Genomic DNA, 19,125 nt, shown 5'->3' with positions numbered 1-19,125 from the left:
AGCTGTCAGAATGTTTATACTGCTCTGATAAACAGTGTCTCTTTGTGCAAATAAGCAAAGATCTGTAAGTAAGAAGATTCTCAACTTATTTCCATAAATCAACAAAAATACGAGATTGTTTTAAGTGACGCTAACCTGACGATAAGAAGAATACAATTCTGTGCAAAAATATATATAGTTATTAAATACTTGAGTGCAGAATAAAATGTCAAGAATATAATTGGTGATAAACACAACATTTAGAATAAAATCCAATAAAATGTATCACACAGGTAATGTGAGAATATAATCAAAGAATATTATTTCAGAATAGCAAGGTAACCATACCCAATGACTTCTAGAATGTGAGTAATAGCCTACCAAGAGAACACAAAAGATGGCAACCAATCTGACAGATTTGACACGTGACTTCTCTCAGCCAACAGATGTTCATAATTCCAATGTTTTAAATAAAGTTACATGGACAAAAATTGTTACACCATGCCTCAAGTCTTGTTAAAAGTCCAGATAGTTTTGGTAAAATAAACTTCTATTTAGTTAATCGACTATAAAGAATACATCATAACTGAACCATTTACTAAAGCCAAAATTAGCTTAAAATTCCAAGATAAGAAAAATTAAACCAATCATACTGCAGTTAGAATGGTCTAAATTCAAATCCTGATGCTAACAGTTTGTGTGAGAATGGATCATTTAGGTGTATGTGAATAAGGCAAATTAAATGCCTGTAGGAACATAGAATTGTATACTTTACCAAAACAAAGTTATTTTTCTGTTGTATGGGATGTCACGCTGTCTGGCTTCAGAATCAAATGTCACCCATCAGTATTCCAGAGCCCCCTTCAAAGCCTCTTATTCCTTCCATGATCTGTTCAATTCTTCTCCTATCTCTGACTGACATGAAACTATTCTCCAGGAAATGTAGGCAGGGATCTGATTTCCATATGACAGTTACCTCAAAAAGAGGCTTATTTCCTAAACTTGTGTAATTTGGACACAAGTTTAAACAATCACCAGAGGGCAGTATTGTATTACGATCACATTTGGGACATTGAATTTAACCACTTTAGGACCGCGCGCGGTAATACTACTGCGGCAGTGCGGCACGATGCCGCTCAGCCACGTAGTATTAACGTGATGCGCGATCGCGGCTCCAGAGCGCGCTCCCGCGCGCCGCGGGTCCCGATCCCGATGGCATTCGGTAGGGAACCGATCAATCATCAGATACTGACCAATGATTTTTGGTCAGTGTCTGTAGATCGGTCCCCACCAATGGCAATCTGTCCCCTGTCTGTGTAATGTAAACACAGACAGGGGAAGTGATGTCACTGTCCCTCCTGAAGTCCTTTCGGTTCCAGGAGAGAGACAGAGACACACCAAAAACGTGAGTTTCCACCAACACTACACTGACACACCTCACATAGGCACATTTAACCCCTTCATCACCTCTGATCACCCCCTGATCACCCCCAAACCCCTCACAGTGAACACTATATACAGTGGTATACAGATATTTTACTGATCACTGTATAAGTGTCACTTGTGAGCGTAGTTTGCGCCTGCGTTGGGCCCAAATAGGGTTAGGGTACCCGCCACCTATCCCCTAATAAAGTTTTTACCCCTTGATCAGCCCCAGTTAACCCCTTCACTACCTATTACTCTGTGCACTAAATACAGTATATAGGTAAATACTGATCACTGTATTTAGTGTCACTAGTGACCCTAATTTGCGCTTGCGCTAAGCCCATATAGGGTTAGGGCACCCGCCACCTATTCCCTAATAAACTTTTAACCGCTTGATCTTCCCCAGTTAACCCCTTCACTCCATATAAAACAGTGCACTAATATATACAGTATATCAGATAACTACTGATCACTATATTTAGTGTCACTGGTGACCCTAATTTGCGCTTGCGCTAGGCCCGAATAGGTTTAGGCCACCCGCCATCTATCCTCTATAAAGGTTTAACCCCTTGATCTCCCCCAGTTTAACCCCTTCACTTCCCTGTCACAGTGTTGGGTAGTGAGGAGTAAAATCAAAAATTTACGCCATTAGAAAACCTAAAGATGGAGATTGATTTTCGGGGTCCCGTACACAGCTAGGCTCCCAAAAAGTCTCACATATGTGGTATCCCTGTACTCAGGAGAAGCAGCAGAATATATTTTGGGGTGTAATTACACATATACCCATGGCATGTGTGAGAAATTTATCTTTTAGTGACAACTTTGTGTTAAAAAAAAAAAAAAATTTTTTTTATTAATTTTTCAAACACCTGTGACAAAAAAATTAAATATTCAATGAGCTCAACATGCCTCTCAGAACATTCCTTAGGATGTCTACTTTCCAAAAAGTGGTAATTTGGGGGGGTCTTGTACTGCCCTGCCATTTTAGCACTTCATGAATTGAGATAGGCAGTCAGAAATTAAAGCTGCGTAAAATTTCAGTATTTACACCATAGTTTGTAGACGCTATAACTTTTGCGCAAACCAATAAAAATACGCTCATTGAATTTTTTTTTTGTCAAAGACATGTAGCTTAATATATTTTGGCCAAAAAAAATGACATAAATTGAGTATATTGGATATTTTTTAAAAGACAAAGTTGAAAATGTCATTTTTTTGCAAAATTTTCGCTCTTTTTTTATTAATATCGCAAAAAATAAAAAGCGCAGAGGTGATCAAATACCACCAAAAGAAAGCTCTGTTTGTGGGAAAAAAAGGACGTAAATTTCGTTTGGGTACCACATTGCATGACCGCACAATTGTCAGTTAAAGTCGCACAGTGCCGAAGCACAAAAAGTGGTCTGGACGGAAGACAGCAAAATCCTCCGGTTGTAAAGTGGTTAATTTCATTATTTTCCCAAAGATAACCTTTTGACCTAAGTCTAGGAGAGAGAGCTAAATCTCATAGACCATGTCATATTGTCAAGACCAGTGTCTAGTGTTTAGGATTTATGGTTGCTTGGATAAAATTTATGACCACAGCATCTCAGAATACCCCTCCTTCACATATCTAAGTAATGTATTTCAAGACACAAAAGTCCTTTACACATAAGAAAAATAACTAGTGTTCATATCTACCCAACATTATATATATTTAAAGTTCACATTTACTATATCAATGATATAATCATATTATTGTTGCTAATATGTTTCTTATACATAATAATGTTTCCTTAAACATATTTTAAATGAACCCTTAAAAAGAAATATACTGAACAATTATTCATTGTGAAACCATAGACAGACTAAAATTACATCACCCTCATTAGAACCTGGTCTGGCACTACCATGATCTCTTATCTGATGAGATGTAAAAAGGGCCTCATTATTTACGACTTAGAGAAAAACAAAAAATCTTCTGTTGAAACTTCAATACTCTCTGTAAAGATATCTTGCTTTTAAAAGAACATGAACTTTCATTCACCCCAAAACAAAATGGATGCTAGGCTGCTCAGAATTTCTATATGTATAACATAATATGTATGGCCTTTATATAATTCAATTTTTATAATCCCCCCAATAATCCTGACAGAGCATAAAAGAACAAAGTACTTATACGTGTTTTACTATATGAAGATAAATAGATGGCCCCAAAAAGTATTGTTCCAATGACATAATATTTTGTAGGCCGAGTGAATTATTATTATTATTCAGGATTTATATAGCGCCAACAGTTTGCGCAGTGCTTTACAATATAAAGGAAGACCGTACACTTAAAATATAAGAGGGTTAAGTGGGCCCTGCTCATAAGCATTTACAATCTAAAGGGTGGGCAAATGGTACAAAAGGTTATAACTGGGGAGGGAGTGAGCTGATGGAAGTGATGAAAGTTAAGTTAGTTAGAGGTGTGATAGGCTCCCCTGAAGAGATGAGTTTTCAGGGATCGCCTAAAGGCAGCCAGAGTAGAAGATAGCAAGACAGATTGAGATAGAGAGTTCCAAAGGATGGGAGAGACTCTGTCTCCTCCTCCCATGCTCGTCTTGAGGACTTCTCCAAAGGAGCTTGAGAGCCGGAGGTCTTGAGAGGAGCGGAGAGGATGGTTTGAGTGATATTTGGAGAAATGATTGGTGATGTAGCTCAGGGTAGAATTGGGAATGGCTTTGTATGATGATGTTATGGCACTTTTCCACTGCAAGTACCGGCTCGGCTCCACTCGGCCCTGCTTGGCTCGGTTTGGTTTTCCACTGCATGGTACCGCATGGTATGGTGTTGGAACGGTTTGGTACGGTTTGCTTTTCCACTAGAGTAGTAAGTGGGTGGAATAAGAAAGATTCTCTGACCAATCAGTGGCTAGTAGTGACAAACAGTCAAGGCTGCATGAAAAGGATTGTGGGATATGGTATCGGTATGGCCCTCTTGGAACCACAACCAAGGTGGTTACTGTTTAAGCGAGCTGTACCGTTCGTTTCCATGTAGTGGAAAAGCGCCGCCATACCGAACCGTTCCAACACCATACCATGCGGTACCATGCAGTGGAAAAGCGCAAAAGCGAGCCAAACTGTTCGGTTCCATGCAAATGGAAGCCAGTGGAGGGATTGGCAGTGAGGGGTGGCACTGAGCAGTTGGTAAGGTAGAGGAGTCTGGCAGCAGCATTCATGATAGACTGAAGAGTCAATGGAGAGGTAGGCTTGTGAGAAGGGAGTTGCAATAGTCAAGGCGAGTGATAACAAAGGAGTGAATGAGTTGGTGGTCTCATTAGTTAAAAAGGAGCAAATTTTAGAGATGTTATGAACGTGAAGTCTACAAGCTGTTGACAGTGATTGGATTTGGGGCTGAAAGGACAGGTTAGAGTTTAGGATTACACCTAGTACCCTGGCATGAGGGGAGGGACTTATAGTGGCAATATTGATCTTGATGGAAAAGCCATGGGTGGGGGGAATATTATCAGCCCAGTTTTAGAAAGATTAAGTTGAAAGTGTAACTCCACTTTTGTGGGAAAAAAATAGCAAAAAAAATAATAATAATAATATAGCTTATTCAATTGCAACACAAGTCATATTGTGATTGAATGTTATTAAAAATTATCTTTCCTGTTCAACCTGCAGCTCTGTCATTTTCTGTAAAATGCAATGCAATGTGGCTACCTGTTGGTGTTCTGTACACAGAATGTGTACAGAACGCCTCCCAGATATGTAGTTTCCTGCTTGTGTGATTGGCTCACTGATTTTCCCAGAAGTCTGCACTAAGATACAAGTCAAGTTTCAGGGATCCTTGGCAACAAAAAAATTGTTTGGTGAGATGCGCCAAATAGGAAATTGCTTTTAAAGGGATGCAGACCCTGCCACTTTCCTCATTTCCTCATTAGAGCTCATTAGAGCTTTGCAGGTGCAGCAGCTGGTTGATAATTATGAAACCACACGGGGCACAGAGAAACACATAGGGATTTCTTCAGAAAAAGAAAAGGTATGAATCTGCAACAAAGTTTGTAAAAAATCCTTGCAATGTACAGAGATCACCCAGAGGGCATTTTTTTTTTTTCTTAACAAATGTAGCTGTTACTCTTTAACCACTTGCCGACTGCCGACAGTAATCCTACTGCGGCAGTGCGGCTCCCCTGGGTCCAGCGACGTAGACCTACGTCGCTGGACACCTAGTGGTCTCGGCGGCGCGCGAACGCCGTCGGAGTCTCACTCCTGCTGTGTTTAGACACAGCGGGAGTCGGGCCGGAGGATGAGAGGCGGCGAAAGTGTGAGAAGACCCGCCTGCTTTGTTTACATAACGCGCGCCCCCGAGACCACTAGGTGTCCAGTGATGAAGGTCTACGTCACTGGACCCAGGGGAGCCGCACTGCTGCAGTAGGATCTTCTCGGTGACAGACAGGGAGAGATCACAGGATTGAACCTGCGATCTCTGTGTCACAGAACCCCCCACACGTCAGTAAGCATGAGGCATACATATAACTCTTTGATCACCCATACCCTGCCAGTGTCATTATTACAGTAACCGTGCATATTTATAGCACTGATTACTGTAGTAATGTCAGTGGTCCCCCCAAAAGTGTCAAAAATGTCAGGGGTCCGATCTGTCCACCACAATGTCACAGTCCCGCAGAAAATCGCAGATCGCCACCATTACTAGTAAAAAAAAAATTAAAATGACATAAATCTTTCCCGTAGTTAAGAAACGCGATAACTTTTACGCAAACCAATAAAAATACGCTTATTGCGATTTTTTTTTTTACCAAAAATATGTAGCAGGAAACAAATTGGCCTAAGATGTTGATTTTTAATTTTTTTTTTTTTTTGGGAATGTTCTATAGCAGAATGTGAAAAATATTGGGTTTTTTTAATTCAAAATTGCCGCTCTTTTTTTGTTTATAGCGCAAAAATTTAAAATCGCTCAGGTCATCAAATACCACCGAAAGAAAGCTCTATTTATGGGAAAAAAAGGACGTCAATTTTATTTGGGTATAGCGTCGCACGACCGCTCAATTGTCCATTAAAGTAGCGCAGTGCCGAATCGCAAAATAGGGCCTGGTCAGGAAGGGGGTCAAATCTTCCGGTCTTAAAGTGGTTAAGGAATTGGTGCGATATCCATGTTGAAATGTCAGTAAGTTAGTAATGCAAGAGGAAACTGAAGGGGTGGGGTGAGGAGTAGATAGATTTGGGTGTCACTGGCGTAGAGATGGTGTAGGAAGCCGTGGATCACAGATAAAGAGGTGTTTTCACACAAAAAGTCAAAAATAGTTTATATTTCTATACAGTGTTAAAACATTGGAAACTATCTGGGCCTTGCCATATGCTCCCTCTAAATTCCAGTCTAAGGCCAGGTGTAATTGGTCACTATACTGGCGTATTGGCCTCTATTTCTCAAAGCGTGTACCTAAAAATTAGTACACTTTCACTCTGGGTTCAGGGATATCTTCTTTTAATTGGTAAATAGATAAATGTATTTCTCTTCCTTTCTTTGAAGGACACAGCTAAAAAAAAAAACCTGCAAGACAATGGCAAAATGTGATAGTATGCATCGCATACTAGCACATTATTAAATGCTTACCTTAGAATGAAGCCCTACCAGCGGCGTCCGCTCACTGCTGAGATTTCATCCGGGATTGCAGGCTCTAGCAATGTAAGTGGCTGGAGCCGCGAAGGCATCACTGCCACGCGGGAGCCCTTTTCAGAGCCCATGGGCCGCTGATGTCCGTGGCTGCATGCACGTTTAGGAGATATTCGTTTTACCTACAGGTAAGGGCCCTTTCACACGGGCGTTCCGCATGTCCGTATATCATCCTATTTTTTTGCGGATGATATACGGACATAATGTATGTCAATGGCATTGCGGATGTCAGCGGATGACCATCCGCTGACATCCGATTTTCATCCTTTCAGTTCTGTTCCGTTTTTTGAAACGGAACAGAACCCTATTTTTGTTCCGTTTAAAAAATGGAACGATGCAAAATCGGATGTCAGCGGTGTCATCCGCTGACATCCGCAATGCCCATAGACATACATTATGTCCGTATATCATCCGCAAACGGATGGGATGATATGCGGACATACGGAGCGGATGACACAAGTGTCATCCGCTCCGTGGAAAAAAAAAGTGCCGGAGCGGATCGCAATGCGGTCCGCTCCGTGTGAAAGACCCCTAAGCCTTATTATACTCTAGGCTTACCTGTAGGTAAAAATAACAAAGCAGGCTTTACAATGGCTTTAAAAATAAAAGTCTAGGAGTGCCCCCTACTGATGGCCAAATAGGCTAGGAATATTGTTCTCTATTTAGAAATAACAAACAAAACAATAAGCAAACAAAAAACTAGTGAACAGCCTGGTATCATACCCCCCACTCCCAATATGCCTTTTATTTGCAATTGTCCTATTTGTATGGATGTTTTTCTCTACTGAGAATAGTTTAACCATTTTTAAGAACTATTTTTGCTTTTTCAAGATTATTTTTTTCTTTAACCACTTGGCCTCCAGAAGGTTTCCCCCCCTTCATGACCAGGCCATTTTTTGGGATATGACACTGCATTCTCTTAACTGAAAATTGCGCTATCGTACGACACTGTACCAAGATGAAAATGTATGTCCTTTTTTTCCCACAAATAGAATTCTGTTTTTGTGGTATTTAACCACTTTACCACTGAGTACTGGAATAGTACTGCGGCAAAGTGGCACGATCCCGTCTGACGACGTAGACCTACGTCGCCAGACTCCTCCCCTGTAGGAGGCGCGCTCCCGCTGTTTTCATTCACAGCGGGAGTCGGGCCAGGGGAGGAGCAGCGACGATCGGCGCTGCTCTGCCCCGATCGTCGGGGATCTAGTGTGGAGATCCCCCCGCCTGTGTAAACACAAGCGGGCGGATCTCCTCAGTGACAGATCGGAGTGTTCAGCATAGCTGGACATCCGATCTGTCCCTGTCTCACACAGTCACCTCCCCCCCCACACGTCAGTAAGCACCAGGCATACATTAACCCCTCCCTCTCCAATAAAATTAACCCCTTCCCTGCCAGTGTCATTTTTACAGTAACAGTGCATATTTATAGCACTGATTACTGCAGTAATGTCACTGGTACCCCCAAAAGTGTCAAAAATGTCAGTCAAGGGTCCGATCTGTCCGCCGCAATGTCGCAGTCCCGCAAAAAAAAACGCAGATCGCCGCCATTACTCGTTAAAAAAAAAACACCAAAAATGACATAAATCTTTCCCTTTGTTAGTAAACGCAATAACTTTTGCGCAAACCAATCAAAATACGCTTATTGCGATTTTTTTTTTTTACCAAACATGGGTAGCCGAAAACAAATTGGCCAAAAATTTAAAAAAAAATAGGTTTTTACATCTTTTTTGGGGGGAATTTCATATAAAAAAATGTTAAAAATATTGTTATTTTTTCAAAATAAACGCTCTTTTTTTGTTTATAGCGCAAAAAGTAAAAATCGCACAGGTGATCAAATACCACCAAAAGAAAGCTCTGTTTGTGGGAAAAAAAGGACGTCAATTTCGTTTGGGTACGGCGTTGCACGACCGCGCAATTGTCAAATTCGCACAGCGCCGAATCGCAAAAAGTGGCCCAGACGTAAGACAGCAAAATGCTCTAGTGGTAAAGTGGTTAAATATCTCTGTGTTTTTTTTATTTTTTTGTGCTATAAACAAAAAAAAAAACAATTTAAAAAAATATATATATTTTTTATATTCTACTTTTATATTCTGCTATTAAACATATCCAATAAAAAAAAAAAACTGAAAAAAAATCAAATTTTTCTATAATTATCTAGATTCTGCATACATTTAGTGTATTACACTGTATGTATATTATGCTACATGTTTTTGGTAAATAAGTGTACAGTGCATCCGGAAAGTAGTCACAGCACTTCACTTTTTCCACAGCTTGTTATGTTAGAGCCTTATTCCAAAATGGATTCAATTCATTATTTTCCTCAAAATTCTACAAACAATACCCCATAATGACAATGTGAAAAAAGTGTGTTTGAAATCTTTGCAAGTTTATTAAATGTATTAAAAATAGGAAACGAACAAAATTACATGTACTCATGTATTCAAAGCCTTTGCCATGACACTCAAAATTGAGCTCAAGTGCATCCTGTTTCCACTGATCATCCTTGAGATGTTTCTACAGCTTGATTGGAGTCCAGCTGTGGTAAAATTCAGTTGATTAGACATGATTTGGAAAGGGATACACCTGTCTATATTAGGTTCCACAGTTAACAGTGCATGTCATAGCACAAACCAAGCCATGAAGTTCAAGGAATTGTCTGTAGACCTCCGAGACAGGATTGTATCAAGGCACATATCTGGAGAAGGGTACAGAAAAATGTCTGCAGCATTGAAGTTCCCAATGAGCACAGAGGCCTCCATCATCTGTAAATGGAAGAAGTTTGGAACCACCAGGACTCTTCCTAGAGCAGGCCCGCCCGGCCAAACTGAGCCAACAAGGGAGAAGGGCCTTAGTCTGGGAGGTGACCAAAAACCCAATGGTCACTCTGACAGAGCTCCAGCGTTTCTCTGTGGAGAGAGAAGAACCTTCCAGAAGAACAACAATCTCTCCAGCACTCCACCAATCAGGCCTGTATAGTAGAGTGTCCAGACAGAAGCCACTCTTCAGTAAAAGGCACATGACAGCCTAACTGGAATTTGCCAAAAGGCACCTGAATGACTCCCAGACTATGATAAATAAAATTCTCTGGTCTGATGGAACAATGATAGAACTCTGGCCTGAATGGCAAGTGTCACGTCCGGAGGAAACCAGGCACTGCCCATCACCTGGCCAATACCATCCCTACAGTGGAGCATGGTGGTAGTAGCATCATGCTGTTGGGATATTTTTCAGTGGCAGGAACTGGGAGACTAGTCAGGATCGAGGGAAAGATAAATACAGCAATGTACAGAGACATCCTTGATGAAAACCTGCTCCAGAGCGCTCTGGACCTCAGACTGGGGCGAAGGTTCATCTTCCAACAGGACAACAACCCTAAGCACACAGCAAGGATGACAAAGGAGTGGCTACAGGACAACTCTATGAATGTCCTTGAGTGGCCCAGCCAAAGCCCAGACTTGAACCTCATTGAACATCTCTGGAGAGATCTGAAAAGGGCTGTTCCCCAATGCTTCCTATCCAACCTTTTGGAGCTTGAGATGTCCCGCAAGGAAGAAACTGCCCAAAAATAGGTGCGTCAAGCTTGTAGCATCATACTCAAAAAGACTTGAGGCTGTAATTGGTGCCAAAGGTGCTTCAGCAAAGTGTTGAGCAAAAGCTGTGAACATATGTAGTCACATGGGATTATGTACATGTGATTTTTGTAGTTTTTTATTTTTAATAAATTTGCAAAGGTTTCAAACAAACTTCTTTCACATTGTCATTATGGGGTATTATTTGTAGAATTTCGAGGAAAATAATTAATTTAATCAATTTTGGAATAAAGCTGTAACATAACGTGGAAAAAGTGAAGTGATGTAAATAGAAACATAGAATGTGTCGGCAGATAAGAACCATTTGGCCCATCTAGTCTGCCCAATATATCTGAATCCTATGAATAGTCCCTGGCCCTATCTTATATGAAGGATAGCCTTATGCCTATCCCATGCATGCTTAAACTCCTTCACTGTATTTGCAGCTACCACTTCGGCAGGAAGGTTATTCCATGCATCCACTACTCTCTCAGTAAAGTAATACTTCCTCATATTACTTTTAAACCTTTGCCCCTCTAATTTAAAACTGTGTCCTCTTGTGGTAGTTTTTCTTCTTTTAAATATGCTCTCCTCCTTTACCGAGTTGATTCCCTTTATGTATTTAAAAGTTTCTATCATATCCCCTCTGTCTCTTCTTTCTTCCAAGCTATACATGTTAAGGTCCTTTAACCTTTCCTGGTAAGTTTTTTCCTGCAATCCATGTACTAGTTTAGTAGCTCTTCTCTGAACTCTCTCTAGAGTATCTATATCCTTCTGGAGATATGGCCTCCAGTACTGCGCACAATACTCCAAGTGAGGTCTCACCAGTGTTCTGTACAGCGGCATAAGCACTTCTCTCTTTCTACTGCTTATACCTCTCCCTATACATCCAAGCATTCTGCTGGCATTTCGTGCTGCTCTATTACATTGTCTTCCCACCTTTTAAGTCTTCTGAAATAATTACCCCTAAATCCCTTTCCTCAGATACTGAGGTCAGGACTGTGTCAAATATTCTATATTCTGCCCTTGGGTTTTTACGCCCCAGGTGCATTATCTTGCACTTATCCACATTAAATTTCAGTTGCCAGAGTTCTGACCATTCTTCTAGTTTTCCTAAATCCTTTTCCATTTGGTGTTTCCCTCCAGGAACATCAACCCTGTTACATATCTTTGTGTCATCAGCAAAAAGACAAACCTTACCATTGAGGCCTTTTGCAATATCACTTATGAAGATATTAAACAAAATTGGTCCCAGTACAGATCCCTGAGGTACCCCACTGGTAACATGACCTTGTTCTGAATGTTCTCCATTGACTACAACCCTCTGTTGTCTGTCACTCAGCCACTGCCTAATCCACTCAACAATATGGGAGTCCATGCTCAATGACTGCAGTTTATTGATAAGTCTTCTATGTGGGACAGTGTCAAAAGCCTTACTAAAATCTAGATATGCAATGTCTACTGCACCTCCACCGTCTATTATTTTAGTCACCCAGTCAAAAAAATCTATAAGATTTGTTTGACACGATCTCCCTGAAGTAAACCCATGTTGTTTTTCATCTTGCAATCCATGGGATTTAAGATGTTCCACAATCCTATCCTTTAAATGGGTTTCCATTAATTTGCCTACTATTGATGTCAGACTCACTGGTCTATAGTTGCTCGATTCCTCCCTACTACCTTTCTTGTGAATGGGCACGACATTTGCCAATTTCCAATCTTCCGGGACGACTCCTGTTACTAATGATTGGTTAAATAGATCTGTTAATGGTTTTGCCAGCTCACCACTAAGCTCTTTTAATAATCTTGGGTGTATCTCATCAGGACCCTGTGACTTATTTGTCTTCACTTTAGAGAGCAATCTTAGAACGTCTTCCTCTGTAAAGACACATGCCTCAAACGATTCATTAGTCATCCTTTCCGGATGCACTGTATATTGATTGGTTTGCGCACAACGTATAGCTTCTACAAACTATTGGATATTTTTATTTATTATTTCTTTTGTTTTTTTTACTAGTGGTGGCAATCAGCGACTTATTGTGGCGATCTTGTAATGCAATATTGTGGCGAACATACTGACTCTTTTTGGAAACCATTGACACTAATACAGTGATCAGTGCTAAAAAAAATATGCACTGTCACTGTACTAATGACACTGACTGGGAAGGGGGTTAACATCTAGCGCAATCAAAGGTTAACTGTTTGCCTAGCCAGTGTTTTACTATACTGTGTTAAGTGCTTTTAGTAGAGGAAGAGATGGAATTTATTGACACACATGCCATCCCTTCTCTTCTGTCAGAACGGCGATCTCCCTTGTTTACATAGACAGACTGTCGTTCTGTCTCTCTGCCTGATGATCGGCGGGTGCTGATTGGCTCCAACTGTGTGTAATCACAGCAAGAGCAAGCCGCCGGCGCAGCATGCATGCACACCCCCTATCCAGAAGAGTCAGATCACGTATTTATACGTCACCTGGCGCAGAGTAGCAGTAAAACTGTTATAGGAGGGACCTTAGGTGGGGTAATCAAGCTGCTATTTACGCAGCTTTCTCAAACCGCATCAAAAGAAAATTTTTCTCCTACGCTCAAGTGGTATGCAAGACGGTGAGTGGTCTTATGTGGTCTTTGTTGACACCACCTAAGGTCTTGCCGCCCCTTCAGGACCAAGGGTATCCAAATACACTGAAAAACAACGAGACGGTTGCACCAACCTCGTGCATTACCACTAAAAAGGTTTATTTAAAATCCAAAAAAGCAACATACATTGTACTCACAAACATATGATAGTTGCACCCTTGCAAAGATAATGGAACCAATCCTCTCTGTTGTGGAAATTTTTTTATTATTTGTGTGAACAATTTATCAGGATATGTTTTTAATTAAGTTGCCATTATGTCTGCCAGTGTCAGTTTACCGGTATTCGCTATGCACCATGAATATGGCTTCAACCAGCACTGAGGAAAGACTGTTAGTTGCAGTGGCGGCTGGTGCTCCAAATTTTTTTGGAGGACGCAAACAGAAAAATGTAATCGGCATTGCTTTGCGGCAAAAAACACAGCAAAAAATTGCGTGACTTTGAGGTCACACAAGTGTGAAAGGGGCCTTCAGTAATCAAGGTACAGTGCCTTGAAGCAACAATAGATCCCCTAAAGCAACAATAGATCCCCCAGAACAATAGACCCAAGCAACAATAGATCCCACAACAAAGATAGACTACTTGCCACAAAATACCTCCCCCTCCAGCAACAATAGCACCACCCAAACAACAATAATAGATCTCCCAGTAGCCAGCATCAATAGACCCTACAGGAGAGCCCTGGGGGTTGTAGGAGAGCCATGGGGGGTGTAGAAGAGCCCTGGGGGGTGTAGGATAGCCCTGGGGGGTGTAGGGTGTAGGAGAGCCCTTGGTAGTGTAGGAGAGCCCTGGGTGGTGTAGGAGAGCCCTGGGTGGTGTAGGAGAGCCCTGGGTGGTGTAGGAGAGCCCTGGGGTGTGTAGGAGAGCCCTGGGGTGTGTAGGAGAGCCCTGGGGGGTGTAGTAGAGCCCTGGGGGGTGTAGGAGAACCCTGGGGGGGGGGGCGGAGAGCACTGGGGGGTGTTGGAGAGCAGTTGGGTTGAAGAGCCCTGGGGCTGGTCAGAGAGCAATGGGGGTCAGTAGAAAGACACTGGATACGAGAAGCAGTAGAGGCGGCTGCATTTTGAAGAATCAAGCTCTGCATTTCCTTCTGCAGCCTCAGAATGCCTGCTTCTCCTCCTCCCCCTTCTACAGGCTTTCAGAGGATGCAGAAGGAAATGTAGAGCTGGATTCTTCTAAATGCAGCCGCCTCGTCATTCCTCCTACCCAGGCTCACAAGGGGTCAGCGGCTACACTCAGGGTTCTCTCTAATCCAGGATCTGTGGTGCCTGCAGCAGCTGCCTCCTCTAGCTCCTCTCCCCTTCATGGTCATGCTGAACCCATCGAGAGGCTGGATGGGAGGCTGTGACGCCGGCCCAAGCACCGCCCCTATGATGTCGGACTTCCTGATTGGTCCAGGCTGAATGGGAGTGTCCGGGGCGCATCGCTCTGTTCCCCGAGGACACTCTAAAGGACATCTAATCACATCAAAAGAAAAGAGGCACATGATGCCTAAACCCCCACCCCTACCATAGCCATCAATGTGTCCGGTGCCCCGCTGCAATAATAAAGGTACACTTTTTTTATGCTAATTTTACTGTCACTAGCCTTGGGGGGGGGGGGGGGCGGCGCCCCTTATTGACCAGCCGCCACTGGTTAGTTGTGGAAACCTTCCTTTAAATGGAGACTGCGTATCACTCGCTTGATCTTCCGAATGATGGTCGCTCTGAGCAGCTAGCCCGAGCGAATGCCGGTCCAGATGTATGACAGTGAGATGCGAGTTCTGCCCCACAGAGGTACAGTATCTCACAAAAGTGAGTACACCCCTTACATTTTTGTAAATATTTTCATGTGACAACACTGAGGAAATGACACTTTGCTACAATGTAAAGTAGTGAGTGTACAGCTTGTATAACAGTGTAAATTGGTGTCGCTTTAAAATAACTCAACACACAGCCATTAATGTCTAAACTGCTGGCAACAAAAGGGAGTACACCCCTAAGTGGAATGTCCAAATTGGGCCCAATTAGCCATTTTCCCTCCCTGGTGTCATGGGACTTGTTAGTGTTACAAGGTCTCAGGTGTGAATGGGGAGCAAGTGTGTTAAATTTGGTGTTATCCCTCTCACTCTCTCATACTAGTCACTGGAAGTTCAACATGGCACCTTATGGCAAAGAACACTCTGAGGATCTGAAAACAAGAATTGTTGCCCTTCATAAAGATGGCCTAGGCTATAAGAATATTACCAAGACCCTGAAACTGAGCTGCAGCACGGTGGCCAAGATCATACAGCGGTTTAACAGGACAGGTACCACTCAGAACGGGTCTCACCTTGGTCGACCAAAGAAGTTGAGTGCACGTGCTCAGCGTCATATCCAGAGGCTGTATTTGGGAAAAAGATGTATGAGTGCTGCCAGCATTGCTGCAGAGGTTGAAGGAGTAGGGGGTCAGGCTCAGACCATACGCCGCACGCTGCATCAAATTAGTCGGCATGGCTGTCGTCCCAGAAGGAAGCCTCTTCTAAAGATGCTGCACAAGAAAGCCCGCAAATAGTTTGCTGAAGACAAGCAGACTAAGGACATGGTTTACTGGAACCATGTCCTGTGGTCTGATGAGACCAAGATAAACTTATTTGGTTCAGATGGTGTCAAGAGTGTGTGGCGGCAACCAGGTGAGGAGTACAAAGACAAGTGTGTCTTGCCTACAACCAAGCATGGTGGTGGGAGTGTCCTGGTCTTGTGCTGCATGAGTGCTGCCATAACTGGGGAGCTACAGTTCATTGAGGGAACCATGAATGCCAACATGTACTGTGACATACTGAAGCAGAGCATGATCCCCTCCCTTCGGAGACTGGGCCGCAGGGCAATATTCCAACATGATAACCACCCCAAACACACCTCCAAGAAGACCACTGCCTTGCTAAAGAAGCTAAGGGTAAAGGTGATGGACTGGCCAAGCATTTCTGCAGACCTAAACCCTATTGAGCATCTGTGGGGCATCCTCAAACAGAAGGTGGTCTCTAACATCCACCAGCTCCATAATGTTGTCAAGCAGGAGTGGAAGAGGGCTCCAGCAGCACCCTGTGAAGCTCTGGTAAACTCCATGCCCAAGAGGGTTAAGGCAGTGCTAGAAAATAAGGGTGTCCACACAATATTGACACTGTCGGCCCAATTTGGACATTTTAACTTAGGGGTGTATTCACTTTTGTTGCCAGCAGTTTAGACATTAATGGCTGTGTGTTGAGTTATTTTGAGGGGACGGCAAATTTACACTGTTATACAAGCTGTACACTCACTACTTCACATTGTAGCAAAGTGTGATTTCTTCAGTGTTGTCACAAGACAATATATAATAAAATATTTACAAAACTGTGAGGGGTGTACTCACTTTTGTGAGATACTGTATATTGGTCATACCGGGGCCCCGGTATTCGCTAGCAGGTATATGTTTGTGATGTGGAATTATTGTTTTGATAAATATCTGCCCTTTAGCTGGAATAATGGCCGGTAACTTTTTTTTATGCTTGATCCGCATGGTCAGAAATACCACTACTATTTCCTTTGCAGGTATAGTCTCACTTACTGGAACAGTAGCATAATTACTATCAAATATCGTTTGTTTGAACTATATTATATAGGATTCACTCTAACAGATTATGACTGCAATGCATGCTTGTGAATTGAGGTGGCTGAGTCCATGAGAATACAGTTAGGGACCTCTGCACACTGCCAGGTCTGTCCACAAGCATAAACTCCATTGTACCTTTGAAAGTATTTACATAGTTAGTCAGGTTGAAAAAAGACACAAGTTCATCTGGCTCACCCAATTAAAAAAAAAAAACAGTAATGAAAACGCCACCATACAATCCCATATGCACGATCCTATACCCGCAGTTTATCCAGAGGAAGGTAAAAAAAAACAGCAAAGCATGATCCAATTTGCTACAGCATGGGAAAAAAATGCCTTCCTGATCCCCCGAGAGGCAATCAGATATCCCTGGATCAACTTTACCTATAAATATTAGTACCCACTCATATTAAGTACACTCAGGAAAGAATCCAGGCCTTTTTTAAAGCAATCTAGTGAGCTGGCCAGAACCACTTCTGGAGGGAGTCTATTCCAGATGTTAACAGCACTTAGCAGATTTGTTTTGGGAATGAACAGTAGTGTATGTTAATCGCTTGTGAACTGCTCTATCCACACTACAAATAGTCCCTAGCCCATCTCCGGAGGCAAAAAGAGAGAGCAGCTATGTTCCTACATAAAATGGGTCAATTGATAAAGTGACTTCTAGGAAGATTTATCATCACACGTGGAAGTCGTATGTTATATAGTGTGAGTCCCTTGGAACTACCCCTCGCTCCTATTCGGTGGCTCAGATCTTGGCTTTCCTTCAACGGAGAGTTGATCAAAAGTTGGCCTTGAGTACTATCAAAGGTCAGGTTTCAGCCTTGGCTATTTACTTCCAAAGGCCGTTGGCCACCCATTCCCTGGTGCGTAACTTCATCCGGGGGGTGTGACACTTGGTACCTCTGGTGCGACCTCCGTTGCCACCTTGGGACCTTCATTTGGTGCTGTCGGTTCTCCGGAGACCTCCCTTTGAAAGTATTTGGGAGATTCCCCTGCTTACCTTGTCCCAGAAGGCCGCCTTGTTGGTGGCTATCACTTCTGCGTGCAGGGTTTCGTAACTGGCGGCATTCTGTCATTCTCCCTACCTGATGGTTCACAGGGACAAAGTGGTACTTCGTCCATATCCGTCCTTCCTGCCGAAGGTGGTTTCAAGTTTTCACTTAAATTAGGACATCGTGTTACCTTCCTTGTGCCCTAAGCCTACACATTCTAAGGAATTTGCTCTGCATACCCTGGATGTTGTTTGGGCAATCAAGGTGTATTTGGCGTCTACAGAGTCTTTTCGCAAGTCAGACTCGCTCTTTGTGCCCACGGATGGCCCAAAGAAAGGGCTGCCTGCGTCTTCTGCGACTATTTCCAGAGGGATCAGACAGACATTTGTGCAGGCTTATGCCATTAAGGGTCAGGTTCCACCTTTCCCTGTCAAGGCGCATTCTACTCGGGCGCTTAGTGCTTCCTGGGCTTTTCGCTATCCGGCATCTCTGCTGCAGGTTTGCAAGGTGGCGACCTGGTCGTCTGTTCACACCTTTACCAAATTTTATAAGGTGGATGTGCTGGCATGTGTAGATGCTTCCTTTTGGCTGCAAAGTTTTGGAGGCTGCTTTTTAGGGGGCCCTTTGGCCTTCCTTGAGGGTGTTACTGTTTGGTTTTCAGGTTGACCTCATCTTGTTGTTCTGATGAGTCCTATGTTGCCTGGTTGGCTATGTTTGGCCTTGGGGACTGTTTTTGTTCTGCTGTTCCCACCCCTGATTAGGGTACTGCTTTGGGACGTCCCTACTGATATGCATCAGAGGACTGCGTCCGTCAATGAACAATAGAGAGAACTGGATTTTTGACTTACTGTAAAATCCTTTTCTCTTAGGTTCATTGACGGACACAGCACCCGCCCCTCTATTTTTGAGTGGGTTGGTGGTGTTTTCTCTGACACTGCTTTGATACAAAACTGACATCCTATGCAGGAAGAGAGAGGGTATACCCCCATGGACTGCCCATTGCCAGAACTTTTTTTCTCCCCAGTGTCCTACTTCTGTAGGAGGCAGTATAACTCTACTGATATGCATCAGAGGACTGCGTCCGTCAATGAACCTAAGAGAAAAGGATTTTACGGTAAGTCAAAAATCCAGTTTTTTGGCCTCTATAGATATCAAGGACGCATATCTACACATCCCTATCTATGCTGGACACCAGCTTTTTCTTTGCTTCACTGTAGGAGAGGAGCATAATCAATTTGTAGCATTACCCTTTGGTCTCGCCTCCG

General features: G+C 42.8%; 1 protein-coding gene across 3 annotated transcripts in view; it reads left to right on the top strand.

Annotated features, from left to right (window-relative positions):
• Positions 1-19,125, top strand: part of MARCHF6 (membrane associated ring-CH-type finger 6) — a 1,229,180-nt gene that overhangs the window by 1,111,259 nt on the left and 98,796 nt on the right. The gene's annotated exons all lie outside the window — the stretch shown is intronic.

This window comes from Pelophylax lessonae, assembly GCF_965119305.1.
Source record: "Pelophylax lessonae genome assembly, chromosome: 5".
Classification (NCBI taxonomy): domain Eukaryota; kingdom Metazoa; phylum Chordata; class Amphibia; order Anura; family Ranidae; genus Pelophylax; species Pelophylax lessonae.
This window is presented reverse-complemented; position numbering and strand designations above follow the sequence as displayed.